At 40.9% G+C, this 16,460-nt stretch overlaps 1 protein-coding gene and 1 long non-coding RNA gene across 4 annotated transcripts in view; one reads left to right on the top strand and one right to left on the bottom strand.

Annotated features, from left to right (window-relative positions):
• The window catches only part of ETV6 (ETS variant transcription factor 6), a 126,399-nt gene that overhangs the window by 15,600 nt on the left and 94,339 nt on the right, over positions 1–16,460 (top strand). The window lies entirely within an intron of this gene.
• LOC147653782 (uncharacterized) lies at positions 2,060–16,444 on the bottom strand. The gene is made up of 2 exons (XR_015285770.1): positions 9,688–16,444; positions 2,060–6,164 (listed from the first exon to the last, which is right to left on the bottom strand). It is a non-coding gene; the product is annotated as an uncharacterized LOC147653782 (long non-coding RNA).

Below are 16,460 nucleotides of genomic sequence, written 5' to 3'. Positions count from 1 at the left end.
ATTACCCTGGTCAGTGGTATTACCCTGAGAGATCTTGTTCCACCTTTCTTCTTGTTCCTCTTCTTCTTGTTCCTCTTTCTTCTCCCATGGGCTGGCACAAATGTTGGGGTGGATGTGTGCATGACAAGGCTGCACCGGGTGAAAATGGACAGCTTGTGCTAGTGCAAGGCACAGCCTAGTGAGAACAAGCAGTTGGGAGCATGGGGAGGGCAGAGCGTGGTTTTTTTGGTGGTGGTGTCCACAGATCTGTGATTAAAGCATCGATGAAACTCAGAATAAACCTTTGGCCAGATCAGTGTTACATGACATCAGAACTGAAGTTTTAAAGGATTCGTGCCTGCTTTCTTTACAAGAACTTTACAAATCCCTTCAGGCTAGGTAGATTAATTACAGGGAAAGTGGTCAAGGGTTCAGGAAAACTGCTTTTTTGAAAAAAAACCACCAGGCAGCTGAAGCAGCATGGTTTGCTGCTTATCGTGTGAAGGGTAGAGCTATTGCCTGGGGGTGTGAATGAGCTTTCTGGTATCAGTGTAAGGCCCTGCCACAGTCACCTGCAGCCTCCCAGTCATATTGTAGCTTGCTCTGTATTTGAGCACACCATGGCTAAGCTGTTTAGGTTTAATTGCTTTAATAAAAATAGGCACTTGCATGTATTGAGTTTTTTGAAACAGACTGAGAGCACTGAAAGCCAACCCCCCCCCCCCCCCCCTTTTCTTTCTTTCCCCCCTTTTTGTGGATTTGTGTGTTCTGTACCACTGGTGCTGACAGGCTGGACTTGCAGCAAAGCGTGAAGCCTCTCTGGGTCAGGGAAGGAAGTTTGTCCCATGTGCCTAATCTAGAGGGCATTTCAGAGTTTCAATTACCTCTTAAAATTATGTCCTCAAAGCATGCAAACATTGCAATGATATGTTCAGTCCTCGAGCCGTGCTTACCACAGCTTTCCTGGGAGTTTGGTGTGCAAAGTATCTGTGACATCCTTTCAATAGAAAACTAGGCCAGCTCACAGATCTTGTTTTACATTTCTTGGATCTTCTGTGCTGGCTTTGCAAATGGTTATAAAATATATCAGCCTGATTCATCTACTCATTATCCTGGACAGGGAGGGTAGGTTCAGGTTAAGGTTACTCTATGGAGGTACAGGAAATTTCAGTCCAGCTCCTGCTCTGTCTCTGTATTGTCTGTGACCTTGAAGTTGTTTAATGTGATTGCCATTTCATAAAGTGTTAACACCTAGCAAAATGAAGTCAGATGGGTGGTGAAACTGCTTGTGATTCTGTTATACAGACAAGATCTTGCCTTAATCCTTTTCTGGATCATTAATGCTGCAGAATTATTGATAGTAAGACTCAGGGTTTAATAGCACTGGGGTATGATTTTGGATAGTTCACCCCTTCTTTTTTTCCTCCTCAATAAAACTTGTTGTGAACTCTTACCTGAAAAACTCTGTAGATACCAGTGTGGTGCTGTGTTGGTTGATGCACAAAAGAAGGCCTGAATCCTGGCTAGGATAATTAACTTAAAATTTAATGAAAATCAGTACTGAAATCTGCTCAATGTGGAACCGACTAAGTTACCAATTCAGTATTACCCCTAGGTTTTTGATTTATGTAAATTTTAATGAAATAGTTTCTTCCAGCTGATAGCAGTTTAGATGTTATGGTGAAGACTTGAGGAATTTTCCTCCAAAGTTACTTGAAAAGCTAAAGAAAATTCTGCAGCTAAAGGAGAAATTATGTCATTCTTCATAACATGGAGATGGTAAGACGATCATGTTTTATTGGACCTGATCTCTAGCCTTCACTGAATTCAAAAGGATTTGGCTGAAGTCTGCAGTGATGATTGATAAAGAGAAGCTCCTTGTTAGTCAGTGGCACTGGTCATAAAGAGAGCTGGGACAAGAGACAGATATTGTCACATGGGTAACATTAGTAGTTTTAATTAATTTTCTGAAAGCTTGAACATAAGGAAAAAAGAATGCCTTAATTTTTTCAACAAAAACAAACCCATAGAAGTTGTGTAGATTCCTAGGATTTTTTTAACAGCAAAGTCCATTTGTCTGTTTAATTATTATTGCTTTTATTTTGAGGTATTCTCTTACAAAGCAGAATTGATTCAGCATTTCAGAACTCCAGTAATTAATTTGTTTTTTCCTGACTCAGCTTGAAGAAGCCGACTGAAAGAACACCTTTCCCTCCAAATACAGATGGACAATATGTTGTCTAATAATGATAATTTCTGAATAGCAGATGATTGGAGCAGCAACAGAAATAGAAATTGGTGGTGCTTTCTTTTTTTTTTTTTCCTCCTGACCCGCTGCAATGCCTGCAAAGTTGGAAAACTTAAATAATCTCACATACTGGGGGAAGGTTTTTATCCCTCTCTCGCAGCAAAATACATTCAGAATGTCTCTGACAAATAAGAAATGGGTGCAGAATCTACCTCACTAGTTTTGTTGACTGCTGTAGAAGACATCTGTCTTCGATTAATCTGGTTATTATTTCATTATCTCCTCGTGGGTACTGTGGTTGGAAGAAATTTCCAGTTGTTAAATCCCTTTCAGGTTTGTTTAAAGTGGTTCTCTCTCTTGGTTTTGTGTCTTGTCCTATCTCAGAGTTGTGATTTCCTCTTTGTTCTACTACTCCTTGCTGAGCACTTCACACAGTACAAACAGATACTGAGGTGCCAAGGTAGGAGTGCAGACGACTTGTACTGTAGACTTGTTCAGCATGGACCCAGTGGATATCATGTGAAGAGGCTGGATGTTGAATGTTTTTGTTGAGTTTAATTTCATAAAGGAAAGAACTCATAGCTTTACCCTTTCCTGTAAATAGGTAGATATTGGACATTGTAATTACCAGATAGGACTCCTAAATTTATGAAAGTGAGATTTTAATTTCTGTAGGGGGAAAAGAGGGGGAAATGGTGAAAAGAAATTATGAAATATTAGAAATCCTTGATTTAGAAATGTATATTCCACAGTTGCCCTGCTGAATGTCTATGCATTGCCCTCCCTGCTTCTCTGTCACTGTTCCTGTATCACTGCTGGTGTGGGCTCTCAGGTCTGTTAAGGGACAGCAGCTCTGACGTGACAGGCAGCTCCCAGGCATTATTCCCTTCCTTTTGGTTTCCTAGGCTGAAACAATCCATGTTTGCCACCTTGTCTGAGATCAGGCAGTTTCCCAAACTGCTGCAGCTGTTTGTATATTCCTCTTAGTTTATTTGAGCTGATGCACAGAGGATTTTGGAGCTGCCTCTGCTGGGCTTACTTAAGTTTCTGAGAGTTGTTTTTGCTGTATCCATCCTTGAATTAGAATCAGCTCAAGCAATGTTATTGTGAAATTTTTGCTCAGGTACAGCAGACAAGAAAGGTGTGTGTGTATGTGTGTGTGAGGTTGTTTTTGGTCCTGTAAATAATAATAATAATAATCTCCAACTCTTCACTGGTCACTTCTTTCCTATCCCTTTACTCCCAAAGAGTGTTCCTGTGTGTTTTACTGGTGATATAAGGTTTCCTTTGGAAGTTAGGTGCCAATTTGAGCTTCACTTAGAAGCTTTACAAAAAGCTTGTTGAAGTGCTGAGAGAGTGCCCTTTGAGCATCTTGCCTGCCTTCAGGGTATCCCTATGAAGAGCTGTGGGTTCTTAAATGCATTGAGAAGGGGCAAGGGGATCAGTTCCTGGAAGAGTTTTCTTTCCCTGGAGGACCCTGGAGGAATTTTGCTTGTACTTGTATACACTTAGCGGTGAGAACAAATGCACCTTGCTCTGCATTTCTTGGAACTGGGTCTTGCTCACCACTTACATCTCTAGTAGTAGTGCTGTGTGTTATTGTGTACTCCTGATTCCTGTGGTCCTGCAGTGGTTGTGGATTTTTTTGCCTCTTGTGGTTTGAAGCAGAGTTGCTGAGGACTCTGTGTGTGTAGGAATAGCAGATTAGAAAATGAGAGGTTGGTAGGCTCAAAGAGCTTCCTGAAAGTGTGGGAGTGAAGGCCAGAGAAAGGAAGAGAAATATTTTTGAAGCTATATCTGTGCTTTACATGTACAAGAATAGCAGGCAGAGTGTATTGACAGAGTGGTGTGAGGATAAGTGTTGCTGAACAGCAAAGTGTTACTGCTGTAAAAATCACTGCTGTCCACTAGTGAAACAAATTCTTCCAGTGTGAGTGCAGTTTTACTGGTATGGTTGGGTCGCAGCACGCATTCTGCTCACACAGCTGTGATAGTGTTAGTCAGACCAGGTGAATGCTGATAAGTCTGCACGTGTCTGTAGTGTATGTGCAACCCTTATAAAAATTATGGATGAGGCGTGAGGAACAGCTCAGATAATGTCTTGTGACATGCTCTGTCCTTGGGAGGAGATGGCTGGGTGTTCTGCTCTGGGTCTGTAACATGCGTGGTTCATTACTGGTGCAGTGGTGCTTGTGTCCTTCCTCCAGCTTGTAGAATGTCCTTCCTGAAAACAATTCAACTCTTAACCTGAAAGATTGTAGTGAGTGGTAACCAGGCCTTGGGTCCTTGATGGAGCAAGGAAACATTTTGTTTCATGTTTTAGCTGCTGTTTCCAAAGGCTTTACAAAGTGAATCAGTGTAATTTCCTGTTCTTCTAATGGGAAAACTGAGGCAGAGAGGAGCAGGGGTGAGAAGGGAGCAGTTTATCTTGCGCCTACAATCCTAAAATGGGAATAGCAACCTGTTTTGCTTTAGCCTGATGCTTTGGGCACCTGTTCAACAAGATATTTAAGCATATGCTTAATGATAAAATGATATGGCAATAGCTCCCTTACCATTTCCTCTTTTCAGAGTGTCATAAACAGTACTTCTCTCTGAACCCAGACTGCAGGGCTGTGCCCACTCATGCCAACCCACTGGAATCATCCAAGCTGTCAGCCAGGACACAGCTGGTGTCAACATCTGCCCTGTAGAACCTGTCTTATCATGAGGGATGCAGAAGGTGGAGCAAAGAGTCATCTGGGCAGTGGGGAAGTGGTAGTAGTTGGGTCGCAGGAGATGGAAACAAGCTTGTTTGACAAGGTGGCTCTTGGATGCAGTTGACTTGAAAGGAAACTCCTGAACCTCCAGATGAGCTCAGAACAACCACACAGACAGGACAGGGTCACCAAGCAAACACTTTCATGCAGCGGTGTAATGACAGCTGTTAGTCATGCATTGTGTGTTTAAGCAGTGTAGTACCTCTGTTTAAAAACAAACACCAACCTAAACCAGCATCAAACCCCAAACCAAATGAGCAATGACTGTTGCAATACATCTGCTTGTCTGTCTTCAAAGAGACTTTCAGTCTTTGCAATTATCCTGGTGTAAAATGTTTCATGGTTGTGCTAAGAGGCAGACTTGTGTCAGCCCTGGAAGCTGCTTTAATGAACCCGAAGGTCTGACAGCCAGCCTCACTCTTTTAAGAGCAGCAATTTGTCAATCGCAAGAAAATTACCTTTTTCAGGATCTCAACTCAGGAGCTGTTTGCACGGTTGTGAGATTACAGTGCCTAGGAGGCATTACAACTCCATTTGCTGCTGCGTTCTCTTCATATATCACATGAGATACCATTCATTTTTCTCCTCTGAAGACCAACCTCAGTTCACTACATCCCTCTGGGCATGTTGATCATTCTGGGGCCTTTGCCATTAATTTTGGAAGGATATGTTTCAGAACTTTCATCTGGGTTGGATTTTCTTGGTGAGATTGTTTATGCGAGAACAAATTTCAGGATCGTATCCCAGGATTTTATATACTTTTGTTTCTTTCCATCTATAGATCCAGGATTTTTGTGAGTGTTGCAATCTTAGCATCAGGACTTAATCCACTCTGATTAGAACCAATGGGAGTTTCCATTACTAATTGCCACTGATGTAAATTCCAGCTCATAAATTAGGGATCAAAATGTATTATGCTATTATTATATGCTATATTAGAGGCAATGAAGATTTTATATATATATATATATAATAATTTTATGTGCAATATATGTTGTTGCTTGCTACATTTACTTTTAAGTAATGTTACTTTCTAAAATTAGAGACCTGCTGTAGGCTGTCTTAAGAGTTAGTCTGAAGTGGATTCTTTTTTTGTCCAATCCTGGAGACAGCTGGGGTATTTTTATGGGTGACTCCTTTAGCACTCTGCATGCTCCTTGCCTGTGCCTCAGTAATCCCTGCATTTAAGAAAAAAAATAAAATTAAAAAAATATTCCTGTGTCTTGTACAGCATTCAGCAATCCTCACACATCTTGTTCCACAGATCATAGGCACAAGCCAGTAGCAACAATAGACTGATGTCTTTGATGTTTGGAGCATGTAGATAATTTTGTTTTCACAGAGAAGCAAATTCTGTAAAGGATTGGAGGGGGTGAATTGATGTCTAAAGATGGGTGAAAGGGGCAGCTGTATGGAATGAGAAAAAGAAATTGGTCGCTGCCATAAAGGTACTACCAAATTATTAAGCATTGGGTTAACATCTAATCTCTTAGCCAGAAGGCTTAAGATTTTCTTAAATAACATCTGCATAATGATTTTATAATGGTTAAATGATTTAATAAAAGGTTGAATTAAATTTATTAAATGTTCAGTAGAAAACTAGAGCCACAACACAAGGAATATTTTCTCAGTTTTCTCTTTGGTTTTGGGAGATGCACAAGTCAGACAGAACTGGTGGTTCAGAAGGGGAATAATGCTCATCTCGGCAACATCTCAGAAGATAGAGTAATAGAGCCCAGCTAAAGGAAAAAAGGAAGATACCTCTCCTCCTTAGAAACCTACAATTTGTGATGCAAATCAAAGGGAGGCACATGTACCAATTTTGAAACTTACTCTTAGCTCACCCAGGTAATTGCCATACCTGAGATTTGCATCAAAAATTTTGTTAAACTTCTGTAACGAGATTACCAGAATTGTACAAAAGTTCTGTGATCTAAAGTTCTGTGATTTAGACTTGGGTGCTGTAAATGTCTACTGAGATTTTCTGGACCTGCACTTAATTTTGGCCGAATATAGGTTGAGCATATTTGACTTGAGGGTGAAATAATTGAAAATTTCAGTGTTTACAGTGATGAGTATGACTAAAGGACTAGAACAACAGCTCTTGATTTGAACATTCCCAAATTTGGAAGTCTGAAATTCACATCTGGTTAGAATTTTTAGATGGAAAGATTTTATCCTTAAAAAAACAATAGATCACTGATGCTGAAACTTAAACAATTACAAAATAAATCTCTCAGGAAATACAAAACATGGTATGGAGGGGTTTTTTGTTTTTTTTTAGGGAATTGATTGCAGTGCTTCTCACCTTGATGTTCTCAATTCACACTGTTATTTCATATTGCTGAAGTTGAAAGAGGATGGTAGCTTAAAGCAAGGTGCCAGCTCATGGTTAAACAAGCTTTGGGACTTTTGGACTACCTGTCCGTGGGAAAGCCAAGGGTTAATGGTTTGTTCTGTCAGCTCTTGGTGCAGAGATGTGGTGTTCACACACCAGGAGCAGTTGTACAAATGCTCTCGTCCCTGCTGGGTTTGGGGGATGACATATGTCTGAATGACTCCAGGCTTGCGGCTCAGTTTTATATGATTTGGGTTTTTTTTTTTAGAATCCTTTTTAAAAATACACAGGAATTAAGCAATTTCCTTTACATGGTACCTAGCCAAAGCCCACTGAGGTCACTGGGAAGACTCCCACTGTTTATAGCTGGCATTCAGGTCTATCTTGTGGTCCTTATGGCTTAGGCTACTGAGAGTATCTGTAGGGATGTGTAACCATCTTAGTTCTTCTAGAAGGACTGTCCTGCTGTACTTCAGTTACCATGGAATAGATTGCCCACATTACTAACAACATAATTATTCTGAATCAAAAATACTTCACTTCCAGAATTGTCTCCATGTGGGGAGCTACTCAGGAATAAAAATCAGGCAATGGCTTCATCTGCAAAAGCTGTGCTCCTTGTTTGCTTTCTGTAGGCAACGTGTTTTAAACACAGTTGAAAGGCAGTAAAGTGAATCCCTTTTTACATCAGCACAGCCTGTCTTCTGCTAAGCTTTCCTGAATTTAGTTATTCTGATTTATAAAATGGAACTAAAACATCCATCCTCCCCAGTCCCAGGTGTGCAGAAGTCCTTACTGTGGGCTCTGGCCACACTCCAAGCCTACATTCAGGTCTCTGTGGGTGCAGTTCTGTGCCTGTGACTTCAGTGGGACACTCTGTATGTGCAGATCTGATGACAGGATTGTGGCAGGAGTAAGGGAGCACAGGTGTTGCCCTTTTTTTAGGGATCAAACCTATCCACTTTCACATTTTAATGGGAGCCCTACATATGAAGATGCTGGAGTAACCTGAAGGAAAACCATGTGTCATTGCCTTTTCCCACTACTACAGATGAATCAAAACAGTGAATTAACGCTTTTTATAATGTGTGTGTAGATCCTGTGAGTGGACTTGGAGCAGACTTTAAAGCTGAGATATTACAGTTTCTATTTTTTTTACAGATCTAACAAGACCCGCAGGTCTAAGCATTTTAAGGTCATTTTCCAAACTGCCATATTACTCTAGTCTTTTCACCTACTCCTTTAACATCCTAACTTTTCTATTAATGTGAGTACTGGTGAATTCACTACACAGCTACAATATTAATTCCAGACATTTCACAAGACAGTTTTTAGACATTCACCCACATGATGATGTGTTAACTTTAAAGCATGTACTTCAGAAATAAAGGAGTTAAGAAAAAAAAAAAAAGGTTATAATGAGACTTATTCAGTCCCTTTCTTTGCAATACATAAATTCATGTACAAATACAGAAATAGCAGGATGAGTTAATGTGTTTCCCTGCCATTTTTTTTAAACCCACATGTGCTGTTACCTCTCTGTAGCATGTTTGTTACATAGAAATAGAACATGGCATTTCCCATGAAAAATGTAAAAACAATTGTATTTTTTTTAATAGATCTTTCCTTCATAATGGAAAAAAGAAGCTTTTGTATCCTATTTCAGGAGAAACACTTTTTTTTCCTTAAGTGTAAGGACATATTTTGTTACCCACAAACAGAAAATCTATAATTCTCTGTTTCACTTCCTATCTTCAGATCTCTGCTATTAATCTGTCCTAAAAGCTCATATCAATTAAAGAAAATATAGAAGCTTGTCATTATTGGACTTGGAGAAATTTGGTTGAAAACCTGGTCAGACATGTTTTGCCTCCAGTTAATCCAAACTGAAGGGGTGCTGCCTCAAGTATGTATCACTATATGTCCCTTCCACCTCCATCCCACCTGCCTGCAAAAGGTTTATTTGTTCATCTTTGCCTATGTAGTTGCTTCCTAATCCAGTCCAATCAAAATAATCAGTTTGGGATTTTTTTCTTTAATATATTCTGGGTAGCAGATCTATTTCAAGTTAGAATGTTGTCATTTTCTTTAAATGGTGAAACTGGGAAGTTGAGATTCCCATCTCGGTGAGATTTAGCTCTCAGTGAATTTGGGGTCTGTTGTGTTTTCCTGAGCCAGATTTTCCCTGTATCTGAAGCCTACTTTCTTAGTGGTCTCTACATATTGAGCTGAAAATCTCTATTAGAAAGCAAAGAAGTTAGGACTGCAAACAATTTCTATTTAAAAATAGCAGAGAATGTACTTTTCCATTATAGGGAAAAAATGGGAGGCAGACAGTAAGAATTTTTGACAGTAGGACTTACATTTTTTTTGTTGGTAGAAAAGGCCTTGTTTTGGAGGGTCCCTTTGTTCTGTAAGTAGGTGGGGACAAAGAGACTCATCCCCTTCATAGCCTAAATTGGACTATGAACTTACATACCCCTGACACGTGGCTTGGGCTGGGTGCTGTAGGGCTGGGGGGCCATTCCCATCTGCCAGGTTGGGTTCCAGATTCAGGTAATTGCAATTAGCCCCCAGCAGCTTTAATCATCAGGAAGTTCATTGCCATGGTGCATTTTGTGATCCCAGCTCAGCTGGGCAGTCACCGTGCAGCTCCCTTCAAACGGTGGCTCCTCTGCTGCTCCAGCATGTTCTCTGTGTGTTAAAGTTCATTACCCTCTGTCAGGCACTTGCAACATGTGCTCAGCTTGGTGCTCAGCCCCTTGCTGCCTGGCATGGAAGTGACTCTGCTTCCTGAAAGGGCAGGGGAAGGGAGGAAGGAAAAGAGCAAATAGGTTGGTGCAGAGCATCCCTTCTTCCAGGCCCTCTCTTTTGTACTAAATTTAGCTGTTGTGGCCGTGAGCAGGCTGTGCTCAGCAGCAGCACAGTGTAGTCCCTAAACCACCTCTGTTTCCTGCTGATTTCATATTTTGCTGGAAAGGATGTGGTGCAGAACATGAGGCAGGATTAAGCAAGGAGCCACAGGTGTTAGTGGAATGACCCTAGGGAGAGACGGGCTGGTTCTCTCTCAGCTCTGTCCTGAGGGAGGTAGCTGTGACCTGTCATGTAACAACAGCCTTTTCCTTCAGTGCTGGAATCATTCTCTTGTGCCATGGCTTAGTTGCCTCCCAAATTGCCCGATGCTGAACATTTATTAAGGACTCCATGATCAAATGTTTGCGGTTTGACAGAAGCAGCTGACACTGGTTTAAAAGCAAATATGTTGTAATATTACCTCCAGAGAGCCATGGAGGAAAAACTTTTTCCAGGATTTGTACTTCATAAAATTCTGTTTTGACATAGTTGAGAGAGGCAGGAAATTTCTTCTGTGACTTTTCATTATAATGTCATCATGAGAGCAGCATCTTTTGCGTCTTGAGAATTTGTCTGTCTCTGCTGCTAATTCCCCACCTGAAATCTTAACTTAGCATGGGTGACAGGAGACACACTTCATCAGCCATGAAGTGTGAACAGCCATTCTCATGGTAAGGATATTAAGAAGAGTCCAGGTTGTCTGAAGGCCTGTTTTTTGCATGAAACTTGAAGAAAATGAGGTCAAGGTTCAGGTAGGCTTTGGGGATTTACAGTGGTGAAGGAAATCTTGCCTCAGTGCAATTAAAATTTAACTGAAGAAATAACTTCTGGTTTGCTTTGTTGTTTTTTTTCCCTGTAAGATTTCCCCTCTTGGCTTCAAAGGTCTTTGAATAAAGAATTATATTGCTGTAGTCTGTCTGAACAAAAGCAATGAAACAGCTTGATTGTTGATTCTTGATGTGACATCAACAGTTTATATAATCATACTTAATATGCTTATATATCACATGAAATAATAAGGTATGGATTTTTTTTATATAGACCCGAAGTTTTCTGAGGACAAAGTGGCATTTTGGCCAGAGATTATATGGATGCATCAGAGAATCGTAACCTCCGTTGCAGAGGGGATCCATGTGGCCTTTACCAGTCTGCTCTCAAGGCTCAGTCAGGTCCTGCTCCTTAGCCATCAAAGCTTATTTAGGCTTTTGCTACCTATACTGGGATGGCTCAGTGATAGTTAGCATGGGCAACTACTGCCTTATGTTTAGAAATTTGTCCTGTCTTTATGGATGCTGAGGATTTACTCTTGGCCCAGATTTAGTGTCTGTGTGTGCCAATGAGCAAAGCCTTTTCTGTTTGTTCTTCCCTTGTTCTCTGAAACAAATGTCCAAAATTTATAGGTGAAAAAAGAAAGAAAGATGTGTGGATAATAATACTCCTTAATGATACAATTTTCCCTGTAAATCTGTATCAGGGTATCAGGGAACAAAGCACTTGCACCTGGGATTACCCTCATTACTGTACAGATTGGCTGGCAGTAGTTGAATGATTTGTGGATATGGGGAACATAGATATGTTAAATGTGTACATAATATATGAAAACACAGATTGTATCACTTGTGCTAGATATTTTGGAGTAGGGAAATGTGGTGTGGGGGTTTTTTGGTTGTTTTTGAATAGTGGTCTAGATTGCATGCCTTAAATAGGATCATTCAGTATGAAAAACCCAAGCACCTTGGGAGACTGACGACTAGATGTGTCCTCACTGCTCTGTCAATACACCTGGTAACTCCAGTTTCCCAGTACTCCCTTTCCTGTTTGCATACCCATCCTTACATCCACTAGAGTGCTGCTTTCTTCTTGAGCTTGAAGTGGTTGAAACTCCTTGTTGCCAAAGCTCCAGTTAGGAAAATAGTAGAGTAAGCCATCCCAGTTCCATTAACTTGGCAGCTGTGTGTAGCTAGTCAAATGCCTCTGCTCAACCTGAGGGTCACTTTTGCCTGGGTTTGACCCCTAGTGGCTTCAGGTGGCTCCTGGACTTTGCTCTGGGGCAGATAAAGAGCACACCCTTTTGCCTAAAATGCTTTGGGATCGTGACTCCTGGTGACAGGGCAGTAAGGAACAGGAGTTAAATCCCTGCAACTGTTCATTAAACTCAGGGCTTTGGCTAGATGAGAATTTGTGGTCCAGTGTAAATTCAAAGGAAGTGATTGCAACTGATTCCAGTTTACTAATACAGGTGTAACATTTACTAGCCAACACTGACTTCAGGATGACCTTTCTGGGTGGTTGTCCTGGGCTGATACACCACTTCTGAGATCAATGCCATTGCTGTATGTTTGGTGCAGTGTCTGTTCTCATGAGTATCGAGATAAATTAGTTCAAATTAATACAGAACAAAGGAGCTTCTAGATGACCCCTTGCATAGCAATGAGTTCTATAACAAGATTAATGTTGAGTTGCATCTCTATAAGGAATGGAGGTGGCTTTATCTCAGTAATGTTTCAGATGCAGCTGGTGTTGGCTGACCAAAAGAAATCTTCCGATTTTGGTTTAATCAAAAGGACTAATGTTGCTAGGGTATGAAGGTGGAATAAAATGGTTTTCTTTTAGAAAAAAAACTCTGCCTTCATTGATTAATAGCACCTGTATTCTGAATAGTGAAAACTCCATCTCTCCCTCTCATCTCTAGGACTGTTCTCTAGGGCTTGCTGAAATATTTTGATTTGCAGTTTTTTCTGCATAGCTAGTGCCCTTAGAATTTGTATTTCCGTGGTGGGGGTGGAAGAAGCCCACCACCTTCAACAAAAAAGAGATGTTTATGCTTCTGACATTCACGGCTCTTGAAGGTAAGTGTCTTTGCTGCTTCTACAGACAAGGGGCCTTGTGATGTTTCCTCTCACTTGCTCTCATGGGTGTCTTTTGTTTCCTTCCCATCCTCAATGGGATGATTGATCTGATCATCATCAGTGAGATGATGATCTTTTTCATGCTCTCTGCTGTATCTGTGAGATAGCACTGTTCCACATTTTTTTTCTCCCATGCAATAGAGAATTTGTGCCCCTAAATTTTCACCTGTCTCTTAGTAACAGGATTCCTCATTCTGTCTCCAAACTAGGAACTCTGTGTACATCTGATAAAAATTTCTAATGTGCCAAGGGCAGTATATGCATCTCCCAACAGTACAGATGTTTGTTTTGGTTTTTTTTGTCATCTCTTCTGTAATTACAAACTTAGCTATGGCCTGGTGTATTACCATGATGCAGGATATCACGGACTATGTCACCAGCCATGTATTGCAAGTAATTGGAGCAGGTAGTTCTGCTCCCTGAAGATACCAGTATCTCTGTTTTCCATGTTTGCAATTCTCAGTGTTCAGCAAAACGTCTGTTTCTTGTCAATAGGAATGTACATGCTTGCTCGCAGGGTTTTTTTGAGCTTAGTTCATGCAACATCAAATATTAAGATGTCACATTTCTTTCCAAATACTTGCAGGATGAAGTGAGTTTCAACAGAGGTTTCTGATTAATACTATAATTTTTGGTGTTAAGATTAAGTTGAAATGGAGATATGTAGTAATATGCATCTATAGCATAAGTGTATGTGCATACATGCATGCATGTGTTGAAAGGTAGCAGACCTTTGCTTGAGAGCCTGTCCACTCTTTCATCTACATCATTTAAGCCAATAAAAAAGTTTTAGGTTTTCATCCAATTCAGGCTTTCTCTTCTTTTAAATGTATTAGTAGCTTTTAATATTTCCATTCTGGGGCCTTGGATCATTGTACTGTGATTCCAGTCTGGATGGGGATAGGAAGAGGAGGAACTAAATAAATTTAAAAGTACATGTTATTTTTTGTTGCGGCTCACAAAGTTACATAATTTTAGCAGTGGATTGAAGGCAGGAGGCAAGTAGAGTGGTCTGTAGTTGACTGCATGACAACTGCAGTTTGTTGCGTGGATATCATCCCGTCACACGCCCAGTGTATAATTCTGATTGGATTCTCCTGGTGTGAAGAATCACACTTACCATCAGTGTCTGTCCATCTGTCTGAGCCTGAAAGCAGCTCAAGGATGCAGTCTGTAGAGGAGGAGTCTGTAGGATGGCTTCACTATGCCTTATGAAGTCTGATGCTCCTGAGTTACAAGCATCCAGTCTCTTTTGAGGGATTCTTTCTTGCACTGCTGCGTGCTTATGAATGTAGATATTACTATCAAATTCTCCCATGGTGGCCACTGAGGGAGCCGGACAGGCAGTTTACAGACTTTGGGGGTGGTGTTTCTGTGGGGCTTAGGAGGTTTGGATTAGGAGGGCTGGCTATTCTCATTCAAGGTGATCTTGAGGACACTCAACAGCTTTCTGGTTAACTGAAATCTGGTGAATGTTTTTTTGTTTTTTTTTTTTTTTTGCAGGTGTGTAAGGAGTGGTGCCCATTCACTTGCTGTGCAGTGAGATTGTAAATCCCTCATAAATTGTTTGTAAATCACTTTGGGATCTTTCTGGCTGACAGGCAGATCCTGTGTAAGCACATCACCCAGCTCTGCAAAGCCCAAGCCTTAGGGAGCTAAACCGGCTGCCAAAGCAGCAGGTGTGTCAGCTCAAAGTTACCCGTGAGGAGCAGCTGTAGGCTCGAACTTTGCCCATTTATTTGCTCAAGGTTTTATCTCATCCTTTATTATACAGCCCAGTGAAAATGAGTATTTGCCGTGTCAGTTAAACCAGGGCTGTGGAGTGGCAGCTCCGTGTGTGCTCGGGTGGCCTCGCGGGTGAGAGAGTCATCACTGGTGTTGGGGGAAGGCCATGCTTCCTGTGCCATTGGCAGAGATAGGGACACCTGAGCAAACAGTGGGGCACCCTGGGCTCTGGGGTAGGGTGACTGGTTTGATACACTCCACTGATTTTTTTCTTGTTGTTTTTATATTTTTGTATTTTGTCTATAGCTTGTTGTTGTTCTGGGGGTAAATTTTGACATTAGAGCAAGGCACAAGCACTCCAGACAGAAAGCTAAAGTTGCATTTTAATTTTGTTTTGGGATTGTGCAAGTGTACAGCAAAATTAGTATCAAAACAGAAATTTCTTCTGAATCAAAAACCAAGTGGAAAGTGTAGCAGCACAGTGTGCTGCTGTGCACAAAATTGTTATTTTGAAAAAAACCTAACCAAAACAACAATTCTTAACATTAAAAAAACCCCTATGTAGCAATTGAAAAGGCTATTTTTGGTGTAACATTTTAGACATATTGCATGTATTGAGGGAAATGTTTACTAACATTTGTTACTACTTCTGGTCTTCAGAAGTGCCTTATAGGAGGATAAAGTGGCATCAGTTTCTGGGATTCAGAACTGTTTGCTGTTGGAGTTCAGGCATCCATAAATCACCACTGGTTGGGAATTAGACGTGGGTAATTTAGAAATGACAGGACCGAATATGCAGGAAATCAGCTGGTTGCTCAGATCTGATCTCTGCCTCAGCTTACCTTGAGCAGTTCATTTGACTACTCTGTGCCTCAGTTTCCCATCTTATCTGCCAGGTAACTTATCTCTTTAGCTGTTAAACAGTTTTAAATGGGACTGCCTTCCATTCAAAACAGCTGTTCTACTTCAATGCAGTCTTAATAATAAATGTAAACAACCATGGTCTTTGGATAGTCAAAATAAATTCAGGAAGATGCTGGTTAATTTTTGATTTTTCAACTGTGTTACCAGGGGTTGATCTTTGGACCTATATAACCAAACTTTTTGCTTAGTTGCTTTCTGTTATTCTGCCTTTCGAAGGACTTTGTGGAAAAGAAAGCAGTATAAAAATCACACAACCGGTTTGGCAGGTCCTGTATAAACACGAGAAATGCCAGGAAAAGTCTTACATCTTTGTTGCCAGCTTAAAAAAAACAGGTTAATTTTCTCCTAATGAAAACTTCAGCAGTTGCTCTGTGTGGGGATGGGCATGTGATGGAAGGGGCTTGGGGTGCTTGCTGGAAGGAACATTCCCTCAAATGCTGGGAATATTGTCTCAGTTGCCTTGTTGGCTGTAGGAACAGAAGAAGCATTTTATCATGGTTCTTGTAAGCAGACTTGTTTTTTTTTTCCTTCCCCCAGTCTTCTCAGATGGGGCTCAGCTCTGGTGTTAAACACACCCTGCTTGATTAACTCGGGGCTATTGACGTCCCCCTGTTTTGCTTTGCTTGTATCAGGAGTGAGCTGTGCTGGTATTTAAGATTGTGTAGCTGTGAGTTGGGATGGGTGAGGAAACCTGCCTTCCCAAATGGATCCGTGCCATTGCATAA

This window comes from Cyanistes caeruleus, chromosome 4, assembly GCF_971803275.1.
Source record: "Cyanistes caeruleus chromosome 4, bCyaCae1.hap1.1, whole genome shotgun sequence".
Taxonomy (NCBI): domain Eukaryota; kingdom Metazoa; phylum Chordata; class Aves; order Passeriformes; family Paridae; genus Cyanistes; species Cyanistes caeruleus.
The sequence above is the reverse complement of the archived record's forward strand: the minus strand, read 5'-3'. Positions and strand labels throughout refer to the sequence as shown.